The sequence below is a fragment of the Mus pahari genome, chromosome 22 (assembly GCF_900095145.1).
Source record: "Mus pahari chromosome 22, PAHARI_EIJ_v1.1, whole genome shotgun sequence".
NCBI lineage: Eukaryota > Metazoa > Chordata > Mammalia > Rodentia > Muridae > Mus > Mus pahari.
Window position 1 is genome coordinate 13,773,954 of NC_034611.1, and position 27,889 is coordinate 13,801,842.

At 40.8% G+C, this 27,889-nt stretch overlaps 1 protein-coding gene and 1 pseudogene across 4 annotated transcripts in view; both read right to left on the reverse strand.

Moving 5' to 3' along the window:
- The window catches only part of Plag1 (PLAG1 zinc finger), a 45,184-nt gene that overhangs the window by 12,166 nt on the left and 5,129 nt on the right, over window positions 1-27,889 (reverse strand). For 3 of the 4 annotated variants that reach the window (XM_021222108.2, XM_029533368.1, XM_029533367.1), the window contains exons 2-3: window positions 5,319-5,423; window positions 967-1,058 (exon numbers count right to left, since the gene is read on the reverse strand). The gene's annotated coding sequence lies outside the window, so the exon portion shown is untranslated. The remainder of the gene's footprint in view (window positions 1-966; window positions 1,059-5,318; window positions 5,424-27,889) is intronic. The other variant, XM_029533366.1, reaches the window with a different exon arrangement.
- On the reverse strand, window positions 15,687-16,603 carry LOC110338579 (annotated as a pseudogene).

Genomic DNA, 27,889 nt, shown 5'->3' on the forward strand with positions numbered 1-27,889 from the left:
TTTGCTTTTGTCTGAGGAATTGTAACAGAAGGCAGAGACTGCAAATATCCACTCTACACTGCTCTGCAGTGAAATGTTTCAGAATACTGTACCCCAGCTTCTGATGATACCCAAGCAGACACACGGCCTCTACCCTCTACTCCAAAGGTGACTCTGCATCCAACAGACGCTGGAGAAGATGGAAGGTTATATGTTTGAGCACAAAGGTTCATCTTCTTATGCTTTATTTATTCTTGGCAAATAGTGGCTCATGAAGAAAAATAACAAGCAAACACATTGCACATCAGGGGGTCTACTGAAACCAACTGCTATGAGATGTCAGCCAAAGGATGAATACATACTAAGACAGGATTTGTTTGTTTGTTTGTGTTGTTTTTTTAATTGGATGCTCCATAGTTTTGAGAGTTGCACTGCTAACAGTTGTGAATTTTGAACAATACTTACCGGCATTAATTTTTTTTTTTCACTTTGAAAAGTCAGATTTTGCTAAGAGCAAATGCTATCACTCACCAAGACTTTGCTCTTCCTTATACTAATCATAACATACCATTAGTTCACAATTGAGAAAAATATCAACATATGCTTACAACATTTTCCAACAGGGTGGCTCACAGAAGGAAATATAGCAGTGATAATGCTTTTTATGTAAGAAGCACTAATAGAATCTTGAATAATATGAAGGAGATAAATTAGATTACATAACTAAATACAACTTTGAAGGAGACATACCACCATATTAGGAACAGTGCTTTAAAACATCATTGATCCTAACTTGGACATTCTTATCAGTTAGCTCTCATTCTATAGAGTTCATTGCTAATGAAGAAAAAAAATTAACTATCTTGTATTTACAAAAACTTAAGAAAGAGTAATGGGGTATGTTCAAAATGCATTCAATACATATATTAGACTGTCAAAAAATTAAAAACAAATGCAAAAATCAAGTAAACAAAAAACAAAAAAGACCTTCAGAGAATGAGCAGTCAACTGTAGGCAGCTCAGGGCAGGCTCAGGCCAGTTTTATTCACTGCTGTTTCCCATAAATGACAGTAAAGTAACTGTTGAATGAACGAGAAAGATTAAAACAGAGTAAGTGCTTACTGCTAACATAATGACCTATAAGCTTACTCATCATCACAGCAGACAGAAGACAATACATTTCCAAAATAAACACTAGCACTTATAATAACTTAAAAGCTATGCAAAATATCCATTTTGCTAGCGTGCCCTGACTGATGGTATTCTTACAAAATTAACTGGCATGAATCGATAGCACCAATCCATCCCCACTCTTAATAAAAATTCTTAGAGTGAAAGCATGCCTGCTACCTGGGCTGCCTGGGCTGAAGCGGGAAAAAGATGGTGAGACTCTTGGGTAGCGTTAGTGATAGCTACAGAGAACAGAGGAGCAGAAAGCTCACTGAGAAGAAGCAGGAGGCACAGCCAAGAGGTACACTTAACTCACCTGAACTATGGGTCCTCAAGAACTCAGTCCTGAGACTTGAGCAAGACCACAGTACTTATTTTCCTATATTAGATGTAGTTAATTAACCAGGAAAATTGGGGATGCCTTTTAAAATTTTTCCACATTTGACTTTTTTTGTATTTGTTTTTGAATAATTTGTTAAAATATAGTTCTAGGATAATCTTTTTCAACTTTACCACAAAATTAGCCCTAATTATGTCTAGAAGCATCTTATATTTAATGTAGATCTAAAAACTAAAGAAAAGTGAAGGAAATAGCTCATCTTTCTTGTTTTTTAAGGACAGGTAGGGAAATGTCAACAGATTTCAAAGTTGGCACTGCAAAATTCCCAGAAATTCTCTTACTAGTCTTCAATGGTCACGTTCTGGTCATGCATGCTGTAGATGGCCCGCATAGGATACCGGTCATCCAAGAACATGGACAAAGCAAACAAGTGGGATTGTCCAATTCAAATACTTCCCTTGATTACTTATGTTATGGAGTAAGAAGGCCAGTGAGGTAAAGAGGATTAAGGAGGTGTAACTCAGGAGTCAGCATTTATGTCTTATGTGGAGGAGAGACACTCTATGATTGTATGCTGTTATGAAAATGAAAACCAAGGCATATGGAGTACACTAGGCAGCTTTCTCTTCATGTAGGGAAATCAGTCCTTGCAAACAGGAAGCAAAAGAGGAATTGTGAAAGCGGAAGTAATAATGGCAGGCAGACGAGAGGATAACTGCAACCGTAACAGTGAGAGTACGACCGTCTCATCAACACTAGTAACTATCTTTACAGAAGTTTCTGGGCTTCTAACCATGCACAAGCCATTTCCACATTTGCCAAGAAGCTACATTAGAAAGGAGGAACCCACAGGTCCCATTCTCAACTTGTAATGAGCTCAATGTCACTGCGATCCAGGGAGTTGCTGGGCGACCACAAGGGCTTCTGACATCACCCACTGTACCATCCTGAAGTCCTTAAACAGGTAGAGTATGCCTTCTAGAATGAGTAATCACCACACAATTCAGATCACAGAAACACAACCCAGGTTTCACATCTCAATGCTCAGGCCCTCACACCAAATGCCTGGATAAATTTGGGAAAAGATAGAGAGCAAATGGAATGTGAGAAAAGGATTAAGTATCGGCTCACTTAGTTACAAACGTTCATGTGGAAATCAGTGTTAAGCTATCTTAGAGGAGTGTGCACCCATAAATGTAGCCTGTATGGAATGAAGAGCTAGAAACACTGCCCAGGCTGGATGTTGATGCTGGAGGAACAGAACATGCAGGGACACAGGGTCCAGTCCACAGGGAAGGCTCTGCACCTGCCACCAGTCTGTCCGCCCTGTGCCACACTGTGTGGCTGTCAAGGATAAAATCACATCTAGAAACAAGACTTCTCTTTATTTCCACATCACTGAGGCAAACAGAATTCATTTTGGGCAACATCATTAAGAGACATGACAGTTGTACTCCTTGACCAATCCATCTGAGAACCATCTCTCGGTGACTGCATCTTTTACCCAGAAAGCTAACAATTATCTTTGTTGTTTTGTCATGTAGCAGTAATCTGATAAATTGTCTGTCTGTCCGTCTGCCTGCCTGCCTATCCATCTATCTATCTATCTATCTATCTATCTATCTATCTATCTATCTATCTATCTATCTATCAATGGAAACAGGGTTTATCTATGAAACATCCCTGGCTGTCCTGGAACTCAATTTGTAGGCCAGGCTGGCCTTGAACTCATAGAGATCCATCTGCCTACTTCTGCCTTTTTTTTTTTTTTTAAATGTGTTTCACTTATTTTATTTTGTATTTTTTTGAGATTATAATAAAATTACACCATTTCTTCCTTCTCTTTCATTCATTTAAACCCCCCCACATAATCTTCCTAGCTCTTTTTTGAATTTATGGCATTTAAAAAAAATTGCTGTTTTATATATATATATATATATATACATATGTATATATATATATATATATATATATATATATATATATATATATAATCGTGTGTGTGTAAATTCTTTTTTTTCAATTTTTTATTAGATATTTTCTTCATTTACATTTCAAATGCTATTTGAAAGTCCCCTATACCCCCCGCCCCACTTCTGCCTTCTGAATGCTGGGATTAAAGATGTGTGCCAATACACCTGGCTTTAGCTGCTAAATACTTGTTGGGAACAACTGTAGTAGGGTTTCAGGAGTCAAAGCAATCAGGGGAAATATGTCGTGAGCTCTGGAAATCCCAATGGGTTATAAGATCAGAAAAAGCCCAGCACGGATAAATGGTTATTGTGCTTTGGCAGAGGGGAAGGAACTGTCATGCCCAGTATAGCCAACTGACAGCAATGCTGCTTCCACATCCCGTTAAGCAGCTCTGACTAGACATGGTGAAAGCGGGGGACTCAGGCATGCTACTTAGACTAGACAGGTTTGAAAACTAACTGGTGGGCGTTTCAGGTGTTCTGTCCTAGCAGCCCCACTGACACATGAATTCAGTTTGTGGGGAAAAATATCATACAAAGCAAAATTCCAAATCCTTTACAGAGAATATGCTTCATATAAGATTAAGATATGAGGAGGACACTGAAAGTATCAGAGTAAAAAGAGTAACTGATTACAATACGGGGAGTCATAAAAGGTAACATTTGTAGAAACAGTGTGCGATTCAGAAAAAGTTAGTATTTTTCCTTTTTTCTAGCTACTAAAGATAGCTTCACACTAATTGGACTCAGTGGGCTAAAATGACAAGTAATTCTAAAAGGAAGACATAAAATAGGGAGGCAGTCCTGGGGTGAACTGGAAAGGGGGGTATAAGTGGATACGATGCATTATGTATATGTGTAAAAATGTCAAAAATCTAAAAAGCCCCTATAATTTAAAAATACTTCATTACCATAGTTTAAAAGATAATCCATAAAACTAAAATTATTATTAGAAATTTTATTAAAAATATTTGTAGTATAGAGGTGGCTAAAATTTTATGCTAACTTGATTTTATTTTCCATAGAATGTTGTACTTATTAAGATTAATTTATGCCCTTTAGTTAAATTGTTAAGCTTTCTTCATGTTTCTGAGGCCCTGTTTAGTTCTCAGCCCAAAGCCTAGCTTCCTGAGGGGAGGGGCTGCCTACCAGAGATGACCAGCTTAGGAGTTTGAGCTCGCTGAGTAATCACTTTGGTCGTTTCCGGCTTCCTTATCCTGGAGTATGGAGCCCTGGTCTCTAAACTCCAGCCTTGTGCTGGAGGTTGCACTGATAGACTTACCTGGCTCGAATCCACGTGTGCTTGGGTTTCCAAATCGCACTATACCTTGATCCTGTGCCACTGAGTTATAACTACGTTGGAAATCTACATACTTTTGTGTGTCCTCAGCAACAATAGGAAGCTGCTCGGGTCACACTGGGTTCTGTACTCTGGGAGCAGACCTAATCTGCTATACCTGTCCATAGTTAAGATCATCTCAACACATGAACACTGTGGTCCCATGGGGTAGTTTCCCATTCCGTGACACTCAGAAGATCAAGAGCTTGTGAGCTCATCTGTGGTCTCCGAGAGGAGGAAAAAAAAACCCAAAAAACAAAAAACAAAACCCAAAAAACCAACAAGCCTTACAAAAGCTTTATTTTCTGAAGCGAGACCACTCTTGGCCATTTACAGACCACGGATTTCACTGACGTCCCATGGATCGGTGCATACTGTCAAGTCCTAAGGTCCTAAGGGGCATGCTTATTATGTGGCATGCTTTTCAAAGCTTTTACTATTACAGCATACATAATTAAGGATCTGGAATAACTGATCACTTTGAAAATCATGCCATATAATGATAAAAACCACCTACCTGAGGCCCTGTTCCAAACTCTAGCGAGGCCACCTTATTAATAGGTCATCAGAGATGGAAGCATTCTGGGTGCCCAACACCACCAAGGTAGCACTGACAGGTAGCCTAGGGAGAAAAGAAGAATTAGTTTGAAATTCCAAAAGTTCAGGGTCAATCTGGTTAATGATTATTATTACTATATCAACCAGATTATTTTTCATTCATTATCACTTGTTGTTTGTACTTTATTAGGGAATGGATTAATCTTAAATCCTGTTAAAAGCAAATGTAAAACAAAATATTTATAATCTATTAGAAAGTGAAAAGCAAACATGAATAATTACAACATCTATATTCTCTCTCTCTGAACTCTAATCTAATTTAATTCAGCTATTCTTATGTTTTCTGGTATTTTTTAAATTGATCATTTACTTCCTTTTTATATTTCCTAAACACATCCAGTCTTCTCCGGAACATTTTCAAAAAGGTCTTCTGTCATATCTTTCTCGATCTAAGCAAAGACTAAGGAGGAATTGTGCCCCGTGAGTGGTCCCAGAGAGTGCCAATTGTAGATGGCCAAGGGTGGAGGTGGAGCAAGGACAGGAACTCTTTCCTCAGCTCATCCCAGGACGATTGTGTGTCTCATGTGAGTTCCTTGGGCCAGATCCACCATCAACAATATAGGAAGAAAAACAGAATGCAGCCTGAAGTGCACCATACATGCAGTCAGCCTTGGTATCTCATGTCTGCGTACTATGGAGACCGACCTCAAGGAGCATAATCCATAATCCAGACAGAAAAGGGAGGCCCCAAGCTCTATACAGAACAGTCATCTGCTTTATGTGGAAATGAGAACCAACGTCTGTTCTATACCACTCTATTAAGATGAGGATCTGACACTGATGTAATAAATATTAGCAACATCTATTATATACAGTGCTCACCTGAATTGCCACAGGTACCGACAGATACGATCTCTGCTCTATAGGAGGGTGCAAACTAGCACCTGTCATTGATCCAGTTAGCGAACACTGCCATGAGGTGGTGCTGGCGAGGTCAGCGGGACACAATATTATACAGTACAAGTGCCACAGTACATCCCAGGAGGAAAGTACTATTCATTTCTGTACTGGCTAATTTTGTGCCAACTTGACACAAGCTGGAGTTATCACAGAGAAAGGAGCTTCAGTTGAGGAAATGCCTCCATGAGATCCAGCTGTAAGGCATTTTCTCATTTAGTGATCAAGGGGGGAGGTCCCCTTGTGGGTGGTGCCATCCCTGGGCTGGTAGTCTTAGGTTCTTTAAGAAAGCAAGTTGAGCAAGCCAACGGAAGCAAGCCAGTAAGGAACATCCCTCCATGGCTTCTGCATCAGCTCCTGCTTCCTGACCTGCTTGAGTTCCAGTCCTGACTTCCTTGGTGATGAACAGCAATGTGGAAGTGTAAGCTGAATAAACCCTTTCCTCCCCAACCTGCTTCTTGGTCATGATGTTTTGTCCAGGAATAGAAACCCTGACTAAGACAATTTCTCATGACTTGCCTGGAAGAATGTTCCCTTAAGAAAGCTCCTAACCCCTCAAAAGTGTGTGCACATGGAGACCAATGGGTTAGAACCACCAGCACTGGAGTCGAAGATGCCTTGCTGATTTTGTGTAATGTTGGTCACACATTTTCCAAGGGCTGAAACAAGGACAGTGCAGCTCCAATGCTGTGGACAGATCCACATGGATGTACTAACAAAAGGAGCAGGGGCTTTGGAAAGTAGATACCCAATGAAAGCGCCGAGAACAACACAACTTGGGGAGGCAGGAGAGGAGAGCATGTTCTCTTGAGTGAAAGAGGTGACTAGAGTCTGAAGACAAAGTGACAACCAGCAAAAGGGACATTTCCCAAAAGAAAGACTGCCTCTATGTCAGTATTCTCAAAGCAGTAAGAGGAGGGGAGCCAAGGGTAGTGCAGCTTATTCTGAGACACAACCAAGCCACTGGACACCAAAAGCTACCACTGAGAGATAAGACCACAAGGAAGAAAGGAAAAGGTGGCAACCTAAAAAAAAAAAAAAAAAAAAAAAGGCTACTAAGCCATGGAGCCATCCACAAACACTGCCGAGGAGTAGCTATTTGGGCAGAAATACATTAAATTTAGTGATTAAAAACTATGGGTGTGTGTGTGGGACTTATAATGACAGGAGGGGCAGCAAGGAAGTACAAAAGAGGCCTGGCTGCCTGGTGGTGAAGGGCTTCCTATAAGGCGTTGCTTTCTTTCAAAGCATTGAAGAACAGAAGGGAGAGGAAGGGGGGAGGAGAGGAAAGGACAGGAGGGAGGAAGAGGAGAGAAAATCGGAACTAGAAGAAAAAGGAAGGGAGAGAAGGCAAGATGGGAGGGGCAAGAGGAGGGGAGAGGAAACAGAAGGGAGGAAAAAGCAAGATTTTTAGTTACTTTTCCATTGCTGTGATAAAATACCTTGGCAGTACAACTTAAGGGTGGTTTATTTTGGGTCACAGTTTGAGGGTACAGTCCATCACACAGGGAAACCATGGCAGCAGGAGCTGGAAGCAGTTGGTCCATTGCATCCAGTCAGGAGGGAGACAGCTGTGGATGTCTGTAGTCAGCAGTTCTCCTTTTTATAGACTCTCGGACCCAAGCCCAAGAATGGTGTGCCATCCAGTTTGAGGATGTTAACCTAAGCAATGTGATGCCTCACAGGCATGCCAAGAGAGTAAATAACCCCTCACAGGTGTGCCCAGAATCTTGTGTGCCAGGGTTTTTAGGTCTTCTTAACTAGCACTAACCATCCCAGAAGGATGGAGGAGAGGAGGAAGACAGAGTCTGCAAGAAGATGAGGAGGCTGGGTGTGTGTCTTGAGTGGGATCAGATGTAGGGAAGGAGTTGTGGAAAGCAGTGAGACATTCTAAAGTCACGAACCAGAGTGGGACCCAGAGAGCCTAGTCAGCTGTCAGTCTGAAATATGAAAACCCGCTTCTCTAGCTAACATGGTGGTACATGTGTTCACCCACTGATTTTTTCTTGTTCCAGAATGAAGAAATTCCGTTTCCCCACATTGGCCAGGGCAGAACAGAGGGTCTTGTTTGTAGCTTAAGAATAAAGAGCAAGATAGCAGACCAAGAAAGAACAGGGGGAATGAGGACATCCTCCAGGTTTATAAAACAACAATTTGCTACAAAGAACTTAATCTCAGTTATTGCCTATGGAAAACTAAAGTGTTGAATCTTTAAGTTCTTTAAAATCCAAATACATGGACTTGATAATTTACTTTTGAAAGTTAAAGAGAAGGAGAGAGTGAGGGGAGAGGGGAGGAGAGAAAGAGAGAACTTAAGAATAAAGTCAAAATTTCATATTTTAAGAATAAAATTGATGTTTCATAAAATGGATGGAAGTCAGTGTGCATGTGACAGAATAACATACAGCTATTGAAACCTACCAAGGTTTGCCTAGTGGTGGTAGCACACGCCTTTAATCCCCAGGACTCAGGAGGCATTTTCTATCTCTAGCAGATCTTTATGAGTTTGAGGCCAGCCTGGTCTACAGAGTGGGTTCCAAGGGGGCCAGAGCTACACAGAGAAACCCTGTCTCAAAAAACCAAAACCAACCAACCAATCAAAAAACTTACCAAGTTTAAAATCATGAAATTACACGGATAAAACAGTTAAAGAATTGAATATATTAGGCCACATGGGAAAATATACAATGCTGATTTTAATACTTATATTAGTTTTAATTGTGTGTGCATATGTGCAGGTATCCTCAGAGGCCAGACCCAGGGGACACCTCACCTCTGCACTAAGTCAGTGTTACTAGTGGCAGGTGTCAGCTGCCTAGTGAGGGTGCTGGGGATTTAATTCAGGTTCTCTGTAAGAGCAACACCAGCAAGGTGTCTCTCCAGCCACAATGTGAACACATTTAACCACTGGTACATGGAATCAGTATATAATCTACAACTGTAACTTTGTAAACTATGTATTTAAATTCACTCTCATTATAACATATAAATAAATAAATAAATGATGGGTAACATAAAAACTGAACACTCATTCATACTATTTGTCTTATTTTTATAATTAGAATTTTTTTTTTTTTATCAAAAAGAATGTTTTTTAACAAATGCCCTGGAAAGTTTGATGTTCAAATACCAAGAAGCGAACCCTGAGTCACACCTTAAACCACGCACTGAACTTGACTCTGGGACTGATCAGAGACTCGTCTGTGCAAAACCCAAGTTCTAAAACTTTTAGAAGAAAATATTACAAAGAAAAGTATCTGTGAACAGTAAAAAAATTTGTCTACAGCAAACAAAGTCATAACCCTTACAAGAGCAAATTGATAAACTGGATTTCAGCAAAACTTACGAATAATGTTCAAAAAGACATCACCAGGGAAAGGAAACGCTGGGAGGCTAGAGGGTGGAGAGAACCTTTAGAGGGACTCGGTATGATCAAGAGCTTACCTAGAAAGACAACTTCCAAAAATCCGATGAGGGCATAAGAGGTCAATTCAAAATTAATAAAAAAAAGAGACAAGAGCAGGTATTTCATCATGAAAATATATAAATAGGGGCTAGGGAGATGTCTCAGCCATTAGAGTTCTGGCTGCTTTTGCAGAGAATCCAAGTCTGGTTCCTAGTGCCCCTTTCTGGTGGCTCAAAAGTACCTACAACTCCTGGGGATCTGGCGGCCTCTTCTGACCTCTGTGGGCACTTGCACTCACGTGCCCATACTTACATAAACACATATACATATAAAATAGTATTTTTTTTTTTTAAAAAAAATACAAATGGCAAAACCCAACTCTACCTGAATAGATGTTTGGCATCACTAGGTATTGGAGAAATGCAAATTAATAGCAGTGAGATCATTCTACAGGTCATAAGAGGCTGGCTGGATTTGGCAGCTATTGTGCAATGGACCTCTCTGAAACTGTATTACACAGTGGGCACACCCATCAATGAGAAGAAGGTAACAATGATGCAATTCACTTTGAGAACAGTTGTAGCTTCTTAAAAAGTCAAACATGAGCCTGCCATGTGACAGTCATTTATTTCATTTCTATCTACTTATGGAAGAGATGAAAACATGCATCTTTACAAAGACTTGTACATGAGTATTCAAAGCAGCTTTGTTTTAATAGTCAAAATAAGATATAGCCCAAATGACTATCAATGTGAACACAATTCACTAGTGAGTAGCAATAAGGACTGAACAATGGCTATTTGCAGAAACATAAATAAATCCCAAATTAGTTAATTATGCTTGTTGAAACAAACCAGGCCAGAAAAGATACATATTGCGTGATTCCATTCACATTAACAGATGTCTAGGAAATGTGAAATACACTACAGAACAGGACAGGAGGGACACAGGGAGGAATGATCACAAAGGCTGTTCATAAGCCAGCAGGAACGGTAGATAAGCTTAGTATGTGATGCCACGATGGCCTCACGGTGTTCCAAATGGCACACTGTATGCTTCACATCTGTCTACCTTATAAACACCAGCCACACCTCAACAAAGCAATGAGAAAACAAATGGCAGTTTTTGTATTGAAAATATCAGTGAACAGAAAAACAAAAACAAAACAAAACAAAACAAAAAAACCCAAATCTCCAGATGAATTTACTGAACTCTCAAGAGAAAATACTCTAACAATGGACAAGCTGTGATCATTATAAGGACAATGTCTCGAAATGACTAAAATCTCTCCTTCCCAGTCAGAGGGGGAGAAAATGTAAGAAAATTGAGTGTAGCTTGAGGCCTTTATCCCTGAGAAGGAAGGACACACATCTAAGGGGCTTTGGAGCTACATTCCCAGCTGTTCTACTTGGAGGAGCCAATGTGGCTCACCTGTTGCTTAGGAACTGGCATATCATACCACATGATTTAAAGGCTCCAGGAATATACCCTAACGGAATTGAGACCTGTGGATAATAAATAGTTCTAGGATACATTCCATTTATTAAATACCAAGGAAGTATCTGCTGCAGTGTCTGGGTGTAGCTTCTTCACTGCTGTTTTAAATACTGATGTTCTTGGACTTCCAACGACCATTTAATTTGATTTCTTTTTTTAACGTCACACGTCTACAAAGATCTGTGCACCCAGACAATCCTTTTGACTTTACTTTCAGTATTTGGCCAATGACATGAGATGTTCAATATCTCATTATAAAACTGGCTTTGTGTTTGGTGATTTCGCTCAATATAGGCTAATGTGATGCTTACTAGACAAGGCATAATAAATATACCTTCTGCTACAATAAAGCACATTACTTTTTATGCTAATTTAAAAAACAAATTTGAAAATTAAATTTTTAACCTGCACCACTGATGAACTTTAAGCTTACAGTAGAAGACTGTGGTCCATTTCCTGCAGGACCTAAAGCATTTGTGTGCTCATTAGCAACAACCTTCTAAGCAAAGACCATGGTAACTGGTAGACATGTTCCACCAGGAACATCTTCATCTAGTTTTAGAACAAGCAATATGTGACATTTAATGTTTATGAATTATACTTCTGTTATTTTTATTTTAGACACCAGAGCCAAGACAAGTGTGACCCAAAGACCTAGTGTGAGCCATACATGGGCAGGTATCCAGGTAGAAGGAGACAGGGACAGGGCTAGGGAACTGCAGGAGGTACACACAATGGTGGAGACTGGAGCTACGTGTTTAGATGACTGAAGGAGTCATACTACCAGACAATGAAAAACTCAAAATTATCCCGATCAATCACAAAGTATCCCAAACGTAGGTGCCTGCCCTGCTTCCTCCTGAAATTTGCATACTGGCCCCATTCTCGTGCCTCTGCGGCTTTCTAAACCAGAACTGTAAACTCACTCTGTAGTGCTTGCTAACAGGTGATAACCAAGGATAACAAAAGCTCCCCAGGATGCAGCTTAGGGCAGAGCAGCTACGCAAGCCCCTTCCCACCCCACAACTCTTTGGTTTGCTCCACACTTCTGGGTCCTTTTCCTACTGTGACATGCTGTAGAGAGTCATTTCATACTTCTAGACAGTATGACTATAGGGCAGCGATCTTCTGGCGTTTACCCTTTGCACACTGCTCCTTTAAAAGTTTACTTGGAAAACAAAACTTCTCAATCTGACTCAGGCTAAAACAGTGCAGGAGACAATCACAAAGATGAACTACTTCTGAGAATAAGGGTTGGTCCAAATCCTGCCTGACCAGCGTAACTTTGTACAGTCTTTTCTAGCTTAAAAATTGTAGGGCTGGTGAGATGGCTCAGTGGGTAAGAGCACCCGACTGCTCTTCCGAAGGTCCGGAGTTCAAATCCCAGCAACCACATGGTGGCTCACAACCACCCGTAAGACGCCCTCTTCTGAAGTGTCTGAAGACAGCTACAAGTGTACTTACATATAATAAATAAATAAATCTTTAAAAATAAATTGTATGTATGCATGCATGTATGTGGCACTTATGGAGGTCAGGGGACAGCCTGTGGGAATTGGTCCCCCCTTTTATCATGTGGGTCCTGTGGTTGAACTCAGGCCATCAGGGCTGGTGGTAACCATGACAACCTTATTTTTCTTCAACATTTTCCTTAGAAGGATGGGAGTGAAAACTTAATCTACAATGTTGTGTTAGCTAAACGGAGTAACATGTATAGTCTTTAGTATAGTCCTGAGGGCTTAATATACATATCTCTTGCATTCAGTGGGCTACTCAGCAAAGAGTACAGCTTTACAATGTCCTGATATGTATAGGACTAGGGTTGGTGAGATGGCTCAGTGGAAAAAATGTTGGTTGAGCAATCCCAGTAACCTGTGCTCAGTTCCTGAAAACCAAGTAAAAGGTAGAAGCAGAGAATCAACTCCACAAAGTTGTCCTCTGACCTCCAATGCTATGTGGACTTCAATGTGTACATTTATAGATATTTATATCTGTGCAGTGCTGAATGTAACTTTGCATGTTGTGTGTCATGATACATGTATATCTCTCCCATATCATACACACATTCACACAAAAATGCTAAAATATGGAAATAAAGACTGACCACTTCTCCTGTTATAGATACCAGTCAATAGAGAAAGGGAAAGAACATTTCATATAAAAGGCTTGTGCACACAAGCAGTAAAGTGGCATTTGGTGAAGTACTGTGTTTATGATTATATGTGTATAGAGGGACAGAGTATAGCTTGCAGTCACAGTTAAACCCAAATCACAACCAAAAGAAACTATTTTTGAGTGAAATGGAATGGCAACTTGGGCAATAGTTTCTAAATAATACTTTTACATTCTTGTTTACTCCTTGCAAAAGACATTTCTAAACTAGATGCAATTTTTAACTAAATAAAAATTTACATTAGGTTCACCTGGTTTAAAAAGTCACTGTTAATACCAACCCAGTATATGTCAGATCTGTAATAACTCTATGTATTGGCTGTATTATTGGTCTTCTTTATTTTTTGAAACAGTTTTACTGGCATTGATCATAAAGAAATGCTATGTGGACTTCAATGTAAACACTTATATGTATTTATATCTGTTCAATGCTGAATGTAACTTTGCATGCTGTAAGGAACACACTGCCAATTCTTGACTAACCGGGTAAATGGGAAGTAGAAAAGCCACAGATAATCATGAATAAACCAAAATTAATCACTGATAGATGCTGATTGGTACTTCTTTTGTGTGCTGAACAAAACCTGACTTAGCTGATATAAACCCATGATTGCATTCAGCTTGGGGAAGACAGATAACGATGGCTTCAGAAGTGACAAGGAACAGCAGAGAAGCTCTCAGGCACAGGATTTAGACTGCACAAGAGCCAGGGTCTTGCTTCTACTGCCCATGTCTTCATCTCAGCATTTAGAATCCGGAACACATAGGAGGAATGTGATTGACTATTTGCTGAGTGAATAAAAAAGAGGAAGAGGAGGGAAGGGTAAGAGGGCCCTATCTACTCTGTTGGCCCAATGGATGTTGAAGACAGTTGTCTCTACGAATGACTGAGGATGGCCAGGTTTGAAAATTCTCTGCATGTTCCATGGCATATTTAACATTTAAGGAGATAAGCCCCTTTTCTTGACTTGGCCCATTCTCAATGGATACCAGGAAGCTGTAGTCATTGTGCCACCTTGTGGTCATGACTAGAAAGTTCCTTTTCCTTAATGGAATAGATAGTCCCCTCCCCCTCACCTGCACAAAGGTACCAGGAAAGCATTAGTAGAAACTTAGAGACAAACAAATGTCATTCATCCCATGTAAAGTCTCACTGGAAACACAAAGATGTATAGTGTATAGGAGGAGATGTGCCAAAGCAAAGAAGGACTGAAATTTTATCATTATTGACAAAAACACAAAGTAGAAACACCACAAAATAAATTCAGGTTTGGTGCAAAGAAAATTCACAGAAAGAGCAGCTCTCGGGAAGAGAGTGTTTCTGAGCGGAGGTACAAGAAAACATGACTGGAGCTGGGGTGTGCAAAACATGGAAGAACTAGGTTTTCTTTGATGGGAGCCATGGAATATTAGGAAAGGAGTGTCAAATGAGGCTGTAAAGATCAAAGCAAAAGCAGCAGCTAGACGTGGTGGTGGTGGTGGTGATGGGGGTGGTGTGCGTATGTATGTGAGTGTAAACAATCTTATTTGGGGAAACAGGACAATGTGGTCTGGTAAAAGAATTCAGCTTTTCTGAGTTTCAGGTTCCTCAGCTATAAACCCTTCTGGCCCGCTGTGGGCAGTAAGCACAGTGGGTACGAAACGTTCTATCGTGTGTTGCACTAGCAGTCACTAGAACTTTATATCAATTGTGCAAAAGTGAAAACACTGAATTGCAGCTTACTCAATAGCTCCTGGAAAATGATCAGTTTTTATTTTATTTTATTTTATAAATGTTGTCAATTCCTTTACTGTTATCCCCCCCTCCCCAACCTCTATCAACCTCAAAATCATGCAGGGTCTAGTCTTTCATTTCTTAATCCTTTCCCCAGAAGGTACTATACCTTCCTAGGCAGTTGAGTGAGGACAAGACTTCAGGCGGGGATCACTTTTGGCTCTCCCTCTCCAAGTAGAACCAGGAAGGTACAGTGACAGAGGGATGGACAGATGGACACCATGAGGGCCCGAAAAGATCAAGTAAAGAAGCACTACTCTAGGCTTAAGCCCTGCTTCTCCAGACCTGGCCCCTGTGTGCGGGAAAGGTGAAGGCATGATTGGCCAGACCTGTAACACCTAGCAGGGCCACAACCCTTTCTGGAGTAGAGCAATTAAAGTTGTAGATTTGTAGCATGGCTGTGCCTGGTATTTTAAAGCTGTTGCTGTAGATGAGCTTTTAGCTACGGTTCTCCATCAAGTTTGTATCCATGGTGGGAGGAGTAACCAGTCTGCTCCTGTCTTAAAGTAGCATAGGCTGCACTAGGAGAGCAGCCAGCCTGAACCAGGGGTAGCCAGGACCCAAGGGTGATTGACCCACACATCATAGATGCTCTTGTTGGGTGGTATTCCCTGGAAGAAAGATTCTAGATGGCAGAGGGACCCTGGAACCCTTCTAATTCAGTACCTACAGTCTAGTAGGCTGGAGTGGTTGAAGACGGGCAGTGGGCACAAGAGGAAGTAGCTGTCCCCGCAGGGAAGTCCTGCACTCACTGCTGGACACTGCCATGACATCTGGGGACCTCTTAAGTAAGTGAAGGGGCAAGGTGCCTTGATCTGGGGAAAGGGGAGAAGGCCTGATGACTTCACATTGACAAGTCTCTTCCTCTAATCCCGAGGGCCCTGGAAGGGAGCAGAGGGGACACACAGGATTCTCAGAGGAGTTGGGGCAGGGGTATAGTGCATACTCTCTGCCCTCCTTGGAGCAGCCTCAGCTGGGCTGCTCTGTCCAGTGCAGGGTAATGAGGAATGGTGATCTTTTCCCAGGGTCCTGTAGCAGAGATCTGATGCTAAAACTTTCCCTGGATAGATGTGGGATCCTGGGTGGCTCCCAGGGCAGGCCATGGAGTGAGTACATTGGGGCTCAGGTCCTTGGCAGAAGCTGTGTGTGTGACCCGGGTCTGCCCTCACTGGTACAGGGCAGTGTCCTGAAGGCAAGATACTTCTCCTGGGATCAGACTCATACCCACTGCCCAGAAGTTGCCCTTGGCTTGGAGCTTCACACCGTCCTTGGGCACCTTAAGGACACAGGGGTTAGAGGAAAGGTTGTGGTGCATGGAATCCTTCCAGCTCTCACAGTTGTCCCTCAAGAAGGGGACCACCACCTGACCTGATGGATGATCCAGGCCAGCTTCCACCAGAAGAAGGAAAGATGTAGCCTGAATTTTCAAAGTGATCATAGCCAACAGGTGTAGGGGATTATTTCTTCTTCCTCCTCTTGGGGGGCTATGAAGGACGGTCTTCTTTTGGGACCTCAGCTGAGGTAAAGCCCCATGCAAGGGAGGCAGCCCTGGGCTAGGGCCTGTCCATCAGAGGGCTCGGGGGAGGTGGACTGTATGTGTGGAGGCTGGGTCCCAGCCTGAGACCATACTATCATCAGAGATCTAAGGAGCAGGGTGAAGACTGGGATGCAGCTCAGTGGCGGGATGTTTGCCTACCATGGATGAGGCCCTGCACTCAATAGCTACAAAAATATACATAAAATAATAAAAATAAACAAAGCTCAGGGTGAGGGTAGAGAAGGACGGTGGCCGAGTGTGGAAGGAACCCAATGCTGCGAGTGAACGGGGACAGAGACACAGGCAAGGAGCTGTAAGGATGTTACTACACAGGATGAAAACTCAAGAAGCTGAAGACACTGTCCAAGGTGGCCCCCCAGCACTTGCCCACTCCTTGCCACCAAGCTGGCTCTGGGTACGGTTCTAGATGCTCCTTTCCAGTAGCAGAGTTCCTTATTTCTCCCCAGCTCACAAGATCCCTCTCTCTCACTCTGCTTTTCTTGGCTCTTCAGAGCCTTGAACAATCATGGGAAGAGCTGACTTTAGGGAACAGCAGAGCCCAGAGTTGAGGAAGGGGAGAAAAAGTTTGGGGGTTAGAACTGGGAAGTAACCCACGCCCAAATCCCGACAGGCACTGAACTCACTGTTCCTTTGCACTTGCTGCATCTATATCATCTAGTAATGTCACTGCCCTTAGTCAGCAGGGTGGCCGAGAAAGCAAAGCAGGGTCTTCCAGGTCAGAAACGGTGAGGGCTGCAGAGCTTTGTGGGAATGTGTGGTATGTCTGTGGGACTGTAACTTGAAAGTACCTTGATCATGACTTGTGAATAGTCCTGATACTTCAGATTCCTCAACTGCAAACTTTCAGAAAGCTCAAGTGCTAATTTGGATGATTATTTTTCAACGATTTTCTTTTCTTTTGGTAATGTGCACAATCTCATTTCAGTTTACTTACTCTGGGAATTCTAATTAATTTACTCTGACAGGAGAGTCCTTTTCTACCTTAACAAGAACCTGGAATTTCAATGTAAAACAATGATAGTGATGAGTCTGAACATGGTGGAGAAATGTGGGTTCTGAGCAGCCAAGCAGATGCTACCAATGCCCATGCATACAGTGCTGCAGCACGAAAGCATGCACCATGTGAGCTCTGAATCAGTCTTTTGGATAGAATAGTAGGCTGGACAATGGGATTTGGAGTACAGGGATGACTAGCAGTCTTAGACGCCCAGGTGATTGCTAAAGGGAAGCAGTGAGAAATACAGGCAAGCAACAGCATAAACCTTGTGGATCATGTCAGAAGTGCACATGCAGACATTCTCATGTACTACCTGGCAGCTGAGGATATTTCCTAGATGCCCAAATGACCATGTGACTGACATGCCAAGGAAAAAACCAGGCATTTTTCTGCCCACTCATTTTATACCTAAGAATTAAGTTAAAGACAATTACTAGAGAGGTAAACAAAAGCTATTTGGAAAAGGCCACTTAAAAACTATAAGCTTGGGCTGGTGAGATGGCTCAGTGGGTAAGAGCACCCGACTGCTCTTACGAAGGTCCGGAGTTCAAATCCCAGCAACCACATGGTGGCTCATAACCATCTGTAACAAGATCTGACGCCCTCTTCTGGACTGTCTGAAGACAGCCACACTGTACTTACATATAGTAAATAAATAAATCTTAAAAACAAAACAAAACAAAACTATAAGCTTACCTATCCAACTGGGAGAAAGCTAGACAGTCTGATGTTTATTCACAAAGATCCTGCTTTCGAGAAACAAAAGAAGCAACACAGAAATACACAGGAAGCTATCCAATGTGAGGTTTGATTTTGTTTATTTAAAGTGTATTTTACAACAGGAGGATCCAGTTCAGTTCTAATAACTATTATAGGCTTTTTTTAAATGCAAAGGAAAAGTTCATTCATAGCTTCAATTCCCTGGTGGGACCCCTAACATTGTACTAGGAATAAGGTATCATTCTTTGTTCATATTTATGGTATCCTGATGTCTATGACATTTAATTCAATGAAACCTCTTTCAATTCATTCTTTTACCTCCCCCCCAAAGATTATTGGGAAGCACTTACTAACATAGAGGAGACCATTACAATGTATAAAGAAAACAAACAAACAAACAAACAACACCGCAAAAACTAATCTACAAAATCCCCAGTGCTGGCAATGCCTCAGGGCAAGAACAGAAACATAATGTCAATGATTATTAAGGGTAAAAATGGGGAAGAAAGAATGAGTGGATCAAAAATGACAGGACACATATCAGCTAACTATAGGCATGGAGGCATAGGCCTTATGAGATAGATGCAAACCATGCAATTGCTAAGAGGATTAAGGGATAGCCATGAACATGTGAACACCAAGGTATTTGGTGAGACTTAGGAACTTGTTTTTCCAGGATGTAATAGGTACATTTTAATCACAACTTTAGAGTCTGTACTTTTAGGAAAGACCTAAAACAATATACAAATAACATGAAACAATTTTATATCAAACGATCTCCATGAGAGGGCTGTATTCGGATGGGGGGAGTGGTTGAAGCAAGCCTAACTGCTCTGGTGTTGTCAGAACTGGTTATGATACAAGCATTAATTCTACTCCCCTGTCAACTTTTTTCTATCTTGTATTGGCCCACAATAAAGTGTTCAAATGATCTGTAAAGGCAGCATTCCCCTTAGTGTTGTACAGTGAACCTGTCGTCTATATGCTAAAAACACTGTGGTTCCGTCATGAAAGATAGTGGATTGTGTCAAAGACAAACAATTTATGTACAATGTATGATGCTCAGAGCTTCCAGTAACTAAGAAATGCACACAGCTAGTTTTGAGACTTTGATTTCAACCTGTTATTCTAGTGTGATATTGATATTACTGAGTCTAAATACTAATTTTCTTAGCATGAGATGAATGTACAAGTAACACTGTAATACACAATTTCAGTAGTCACATGTAGCTTTTGCTGCAGTTGGAGGTCGAGGTGGTGGTGGTAAGGGCGGGGTGGGTGAAATAATTATTCTTTGGGATGCTTTGCAGGCAGATGACTTTTATCACATAGCTCCTAACTGCTGTACAATGTTTGTTCAGACACTTCACCACAATTGTTCCTACAGGCTGTACCAGACATTTACTATATGCCTAATTCTCAAATAGAGTAAAGAAAAAGCTGGTGGCCTATGGCCCTTGCCCTCCACTGTCCGTTCAGTAGGAAGACTAGATAGGCATGATGGGACTGAGCTCCTAGCCGGTTAGCAAGGGGGCTGTATAGGAGGCAGTATCACTACACCTCAGGGAGCAGGCAGGGGTACAGAAGGGAGGGCTCTCTTGTCTCAAGGAGTTGTGCTATTCAGGATGTCATGCCTGCCAGACGCCCCTGACCTCTAGCCACAGAGCAGAAGATGATAGGACAAGTAAGAGGATAGTAGTCACAGTCACCTTCCAATGGGCAACCTCCACATGGTTCAGGAGTACCACTCACTTTTGGGTTAGTAGTCCCCAAAGACATTTAGGACAGTCCCCAAGGCATTTGTGTCTCAGGCTAGTCTTCAACTTGTTCCCTTTGTGTCTGGTGTGTAAAGTTCCCCCTAACTAGAGCAGAACTTCTGTCTAGTTATCCGATCAGGTTTTTCCAGGCTGTTCTTCATTGTTACAGCTCCTATGCAAATGCTCTTTTGTCTTTGCTGCTGTCTCCACTGGTCCTTGTTCATCGAGCCCCTCAGAACTATTCATCCTTGGATTCCTTCTTACTGCTTTCCTACCACCCGCAAGCCGGAGGAAGCCCCGTTTCTAATCTGATGGGCTATAGCCTAGAACCTAACTCAAAGCAGGTACTACCTGGTCTGTGGTATGCATAAAACACAGGAGGAAAACCGAGAGATGTAGGGAGTTGGCTTATACAGAAAGAAGTATGGAGACCCACAAAGGAAGTAGAGATAGTGGCTTCATCAGTGTGAAGCATCACATGGTGCTCAGGGATAGCATGCATAGAGACAGGTGGCCAAGGAGTTTGGCAAGTTCCAGGAAATGCCAACATGCTAGTGTCTAGTGAGCTAGGACAGGTGGAAGAATGTGCCACCAAAGGAAAGTATAAAGGAGGTGACAGAAGAAGATAGGAAAGCAAGAGGCTAGACTGTGTAGAGGGATGGCACTACAGACCAGACCCATGGGGATACTAAAGGTGTCCCTGGATTTGATTCCTGGGGGGCGTGTACTGTTTTCTTTCATGGTAGGCTGGATGGCAAGAATGGGGAGATAAAGGAAAGGGACCACACACAAAACACAAACTTTTCTCATGAGGTTGCCTCTGTTGAGGAAAAAGATACTGGGGTTGGGATGTAGGGAGAGAGGAAGAGTGGGAAATTCCAGCCTGGGGAGGGCAGCATAAGTTGGGCTGGCATAACAGGTTGTCTGCCACAGCCCCCTACATGCCATGCCTAGCATATGGTACAGCCACCTCAGCTAGATAGCTAGACAGCTAGATATCCTCTCCCTGGGGCTCTGAAGAAGTGTTAGGCAACACTACAGAAATCCAGAAGCAAAGAAATGCCAAGTAGATACTATGCAGAAGGCAGTCTGCTTTGGAGTGGAGGCAGGGCACCTGGTGAAGGGGTTAGTAGAAATAAAGGGTGGAGACTGCAGGGAGAGAACTGACCATAGTACTGAGTGTCACTGCATTACCAGAGGTCCAGCTTCTCTCCCAATCAGGATGGTCTGTAGTGCCATCACAAGGTACTGCCGGAGACCTGAGAGAGCATAGCCCTTGTCTCATCCGCAAGTGTCTGCTCACTATCCTCCAGATACTTAGCCAAGGGACAGAGTTCCTCTGTGAGACTGGCTTTCTTGGTCTTCCTCCACCTATCCACTGTGATTATGCCCCTACAACAGGAGTGCAACTCCAGTTCCAAGTGAGTGATCATGGGTAGTTTTATGACTAGAAGCATGAGTCCTGGGGTCATGACTGATGTCTAAGCTGCAAGCTGTAGGTGTGCTGAGAGCCAGGCATTATTGAAAATAAATGTCCAGATCTTTCTGGTGAGCATGGACCCAATGGGGAATACCAGAGCAGTGGCTCCTATGTCAAAGTGGGAGTATATCTCATATCTTCTTGCTTAAGTTATTCTGGATTAAGAGGCACCTTAAGTCTCCTAACCCAAAATCCTCTGCTTGAACAGCTAAAAACATTCCACTGCACATGGAGCAACTTCTGAGGCTGGCTATGAGGGTTTGCTCTGGTCAGACTTCAGCACACCCATCTCCTGAGAAACATCCTCTTCAGTGCTACTATCTCCGCGCAGCAGACAAGCAGCACATTTCTGCCTCTGTCTCCTGCTGAAAGCATTTCATTTACCTACATGTCCTGTTCGTGTTCTCGTTCTCGTTCTCTCTCTCTCTCTCTCTCTCTCTCTCTCTCTCTCTCTCTCGTTTTTCTTGCTATATATATATATATATATATATCAAGGCCCATCTCACTTTCCCTTCTCCCTCCCAAGAACACTATAGTATTTGATATCTACATTATTCACTGGGCATTTAAACATGCACTGCCTTTGNACATTTCTGCCTCTGTCTCCTGCTGAAAGCATTTAATTTGCTTCAGTGTCTTGAGATCTCTCTCTCTCTCTCTCTCTCTCTCTCTCTCTCTCTCTCTCTCTCTCTCTCTCTCTCGTTTTTCTTGCCTATTTCTAACTTGTGCCTTTCCCAAGGCCCATCTCACTTTCCCTTCTCCCTCCCAAGAACACTATAGTATTTGATATCTACATTATTCACTGGGCATTTAAACATGCACTGCCTTTGTGTTCTTACCTACCATCTTAAATGGCAATTTTAAAAGTGTGTAGTAAATATAGGTACCCCAACAGAGTGGCCTAGGTACCCTTCCTATTTTGTCTTCCACTTAGCACAAGAATAAAGTATAAAGTGGCATGGTGTTTGGCAGCTGAGCGAAGACAAGAAAAGTTACACTGCATTGAAAACACTGTAAAAGCTTGTGATTTTAGATAAATCTGTACAACTGTTTACAGTGCTTTGTTAAAATAAGATCAGCTGATCCAGTCTCATGTGCGGTTACTATGAAGAGGAGCAAGATGAAGCAAATAGTCTTTTTTTTAAAGTTTCTTTTAAAGTGGTTAACACTTTAGTACTGATTCAAAATTTAATCACATTTTCATGGCAATAATTTTGAAAAAATATAAAATGGTATTTACGGAGATGAAAGAAATTCCCAACCCTCAGATATGAGGAACAGTACAAACGGAAGCACTTGCACTTGGCCTTTAAATCAGGGGATAGCGCATACACTGGAGTGATTCCTTTTACGCCCATCCACACATTTTGGTCTTAGAAGCTCAATATCTAAAACTAACCAACCTAAGCAATACTTTCTACAGCTACCACATAGAATTACGTTATTTACCAGAGCAAAAACCACTCAAAAGTTCTGAAAGAAACAGTACCCATTCAGAAATCTGGTGGCCTGGCCATAAATCTATCTAAAAGAAACTGTGTCTGAGACCCATACTGTAAAACAAAGCATAGATTTAGAATATTGTAAAATCTCCTTTAATGTACAGAGCAGATACATTTTTCACCAATGCCTTATTTCTTAATAAGTATTCTTACAACACTTTCTAACTTGAGCTACTCTGCAAACTTTAAGACAAAATTTTAATTTTTGGAACAAATTTGTAACTATAAATATGCTAAGCTTGGTATTGACACAACTTAGATTTACACTAAGGAATTAATTTATAATTAGCTTTTATAGTCTGTCTATATTGAGGCTTACTTTAGTGCTTGTTGTACACACCCTTCCTTACTCACAGACTGCTTTGAAAATGAAATGAGATAAGACAGGGAAAAGCAAGCGACTAAGCTTTATGGCTGAGGCCAGTATCACTCCTTAAATATGATGCTGATACAATGTAAGTCATGTTGGTCAGGCGCAGCATCACTCCTTAAATATGATGCTGATACAATGTAAGTCATGTTGGTCAGTGATTCAGAGAAGAATGTAACCAATCAAGTTAGGTTTCCTTTCCTTTTAAGCAGAAACAGTCCCTGACTCCCTCACCAGTGTGTGTCCCCACCAGTGTGTGTGTGTGTGTGTGTGTGTGTGTGTGTGTGAGAGAGAGAGAGAGAGAGAGAGAGAGAGAGAGAGAGAGAGAGAGAGAGAGAGAGAGAGAAAGAGTTTTGGTTTTGGTTTTACTAGGAAGAACTTGCAATTATAACTTGGCTAACATTAAAAATCTCATGACGTTTCTCATCTTTACACACTCGGAACCTCCGTGTTCTTACTTGACTACTTTTAAGCCACATTTGAAGCTCTAGTCTAACTCTGCTTTATTTTAGTGAAACGGCAGATTAGACAAACAACAGCATTTACCTTTAAAGTTTTTCCAAATTTTCATGTTTTTGGCAGCTGAGTACGGTACTTCTGAGCTGCATAACTTTTAAAAACCTCGCTGGAGTACATCAGCACACACAGAGGCAAAGCAACACAACAGGGGCTGCGCTCAGCTCAGCCTGCACGCTTCTTTTCCATGAGTGCTCCTGAACGGTACGGTACGTACCACTTGATAACACAGCAAATGTGTGCCTGCCGCAGCGGCACTGCCATCCACAGGGTGGCAGCACTGAGAAGAGAGCAGAGCCAAGCAGCAAGCACACTTGGATGTCAATGGAAGGAAGCACACCAGTGTGTCTGAATCCTGATTAGGAAAAGAGTTCTTAGACACACCGGCATTTTGGTTCTAATTAACAAGCTCCTTTTAATTCTGGCAAAGGAATCATGGTCTGCAGAAAGGCTATCATGAGTCAGCCTCGGAACGGGATCCTTTCTTCTCTTCTCAGCTGTTTTCTTCTCCTATTCATGCAGTGACCAATAATAGGTGAACTGAGTATAATTTCATTCAAGTATGACGCAGGGCCAGTGTCGAACAGAATAGCTATACCTGCAGTGCCTAGGTTGAGCTAATCTGAGCTATGGTTTAAAGTGCTTCAGGACAGCACTTTCTTTTAAGAACAGCATGCTGTGAGAACAGGGCATGCTTAAGAAATAAAAGTAGTACAAAAAGCTTCAATAAAACTGAATTAAGTCTTAATATCCACAAAGAGGGCTTCTGAATAAAACACTGACAACAGTACTTTTAAAAACCACTGAAGTAGCACTGTCCTAGTAAACACGTAATAATTAAAGCTCCCAAACACAACAGATGTGCAGCTCCGTACTAGGCTGTTACCACTTTTCTTAGAAAAATAACCAAAATGATAGAAGATATTAAGTTCTTTGATGTCATTTTGGCCATTTAAAATATGTTTACTAACTATCAAAGGACAAATACTTAAGACCTTTCGCAGACCTCCACACTTCTTGATTTTAAATCATTACTATTATTTTTAACATTATTTACAAACTTCTGGGGCTGAAAACAGATTCAGAAACAAAAACTAATTCTTTTGATTAAAATTCTGTCATTTCACCAGTAAATCAATTTATTCAGATAAATATTTAAATCTAATTTTTTTCAATTAAGTTTATTATTTGATGGTTTGTTTTCATCCCAATTTAGGTAAGCAATTATGATAATACATCTTCACACACAGTGCTGTGATGCATGAGAAATTATTTTCAAGGAATACCTTATACTTATACTATTTTTTTTTTTTTTTTTTTTTTTTTTAGAACTGTGAAAGAAATCCCTGGGAAGGCTGACCATGCACTCTCCACAGAGCAGAATGAAGTCAGCTCTGCACAGCATCAGTTCTGAGGATGCACAGGCTTTAGGAGGAGGCAGAGCACACACTGTCACTGGGTCCTACAGATGCACACTGTATTCACCGGGGACTTCCAAGTAAGAACCAGCAGGGTTGTCCTCACCACTCTTGGGATAACCTATTTTACTGTATGTCCGATTCTATCTTAATGCTGCAATCACATGCATTTACCAACAATTTTCAAATAAAAGACTAATAATAGAAGAGAAAGACAACCAAGACAGAAATTTACTCAATTAAATTATGCCAGACAATAACAAATTACCAAAACACGGGGAGAACATTTTCTAACATTTACTTAAGCAAATTTAAAGGCACGAGGAGAGCAGATTTATATTTGAGGCCGAGCATGCAATCGGGCACACGGGACACACCAGTGCTGATTTAGAGAATACGATATGTTTTTACCCAGATATGTAAAGTAACATTTTTTTCAATGAGCTTAAAAAATTATGGCAAATTTCATGTCAATGTAATAGAGCTAATTTCTCTTCTTCAGAGTGGTACACTCCCAGAAATTATACCTAGAGATTGCAAAAGACAACCTAAGAAAGGGAATGCACTCTTATACAAATACTGTTCTACTTCCTGCCTGAAGACAAGACACTAGAACACTTTTATTATAACTTCTTTATTATAACTTCTTTGGGCATGATGAGAATTAATTTGGGCTCTGAAATTATAGCATTAAAACAATACAAGATAATAAAATTGATTTATTGAGAAAACGTACCAGAGTAAAATCAATTGGTGATGTTTTGAACCTGCAAAGTTAAACAACCTTAAGCTTCCAGCTTTGTTTTCTTAAAATTCTCTTTCTCAAGAACAACTGACTGATGTGTCTTCAGAGAAACAGAGCTGATTGGAATACTTTCTGATTCTGCCTTTTAAACAAAACATTTATAGTCCTCATTTAAAAACTGATTTTAGTTTCCCAGAAATGTGTATTAAAGATTCTAATGCCCACTTCTTGGACATCAGGTATTTTTAAAAAGTCATATGTCAGCTCTTTAATTGTGGCATTAACTCTGAGAATTAGTATTTTCATACTCAGAAACTATAACATAGGAGACTGTAAACAGCTTACATGCAATACACCAACACTAGTTTGAGACAATAATTTAAGTATTAACAACTAAAAAGCGTAAAATGAGGCTTTCCTGCTCAAAGATAGATTTCAAGACTCTGCAGTGCTCCCTCACTCACCACTGCAAAGAGCTCCTGCATTCTCTGAGCAGTTTCCAGAGCCAGAGGTAAATTCTACTTCAGAAATCACAAAAGGTTTCAATTCTCCTTTAGAAAACCAACTGCTAACTAATGAATGAGAAAGGGACATACCTTTAATCAGCAGCTTACACCTTAAAATACTCTAGAAATTAACAATCTTATTGGTGAAATACTCTTATCTTTATCTTATCAAAGTTTTTAAAGGGTTATTAAGACTGTAAGAAATTATTCAAATTGCCCTTAAAAAATCCACAGAGCAAAATTATTCTTAGACTGAAGCTTTAAAATTTATTTTATTAACCTAAACAAGTTTTAAACTTTCTGATAATTAACAAGGAAAGTATTTTTCAATGATTTCTAAGGTTCTCAGACCATTTCACATTGCTACACATTTAATAACTCTTTAAAATCTCTTTTAAAAACAGCAGAAAATGACTTTCTCCCTTTCCTTTTGTTAAAAATGAATTTCAAATCATAATTAGGATTTAATTTAATCCACATCTACAGAAGAAGGAGCAAAGGCTTTGGAACTCTTGTTTCAAAAGGTGATTACAGATCCTGCAATTTGCACTAAAAATATTCTCTGATAAAATTCCCCAAAGTCCCACTCTGATTCTTTTCTTCTTTCCCTTTCTTTCTTTCTTTCTTTCTTTCTTTCTTTCTTTCTTTCTTTCTTTCTTTCTTTCTTTCGTAAACTTGTGGGTTTGCTTTGTAGTTGGTTATTCTTTATTCACATAAGTTGAATTTTAAATTTACCATAATTCCTATTTTATTCTGAAATTCTTAGTTTTCCAGTTTCTCATCATTATTTTTGAACATTTTAGTTTACACTGATGTTGTACAATATTTCCATTGTTCAAAAGTATTAATATTTAAAAGGCATCAAAACCATATTTTTGTTCTCTGGTATCTTCACATTTCTAGGTTTTCTATGATTATAAATTAGGAAAAGGTTCCACGTTATTTTTAGCAGTCTGATTTCCCTATGAACCTAGGATATAAGTGCAGAAGTTCACTCACATACACCCTTCATAGGGAGTCATTGCAAACTCCCAGCACATACTGTGGTTAGTTTTAATACCAAGATCCTGTAGTAACTCTGTTTACAAGACATTCTGGGACTTTTAAATACTAACAATTTTAGTGTAATATCATACTACTTCACTTTTTAAAAAT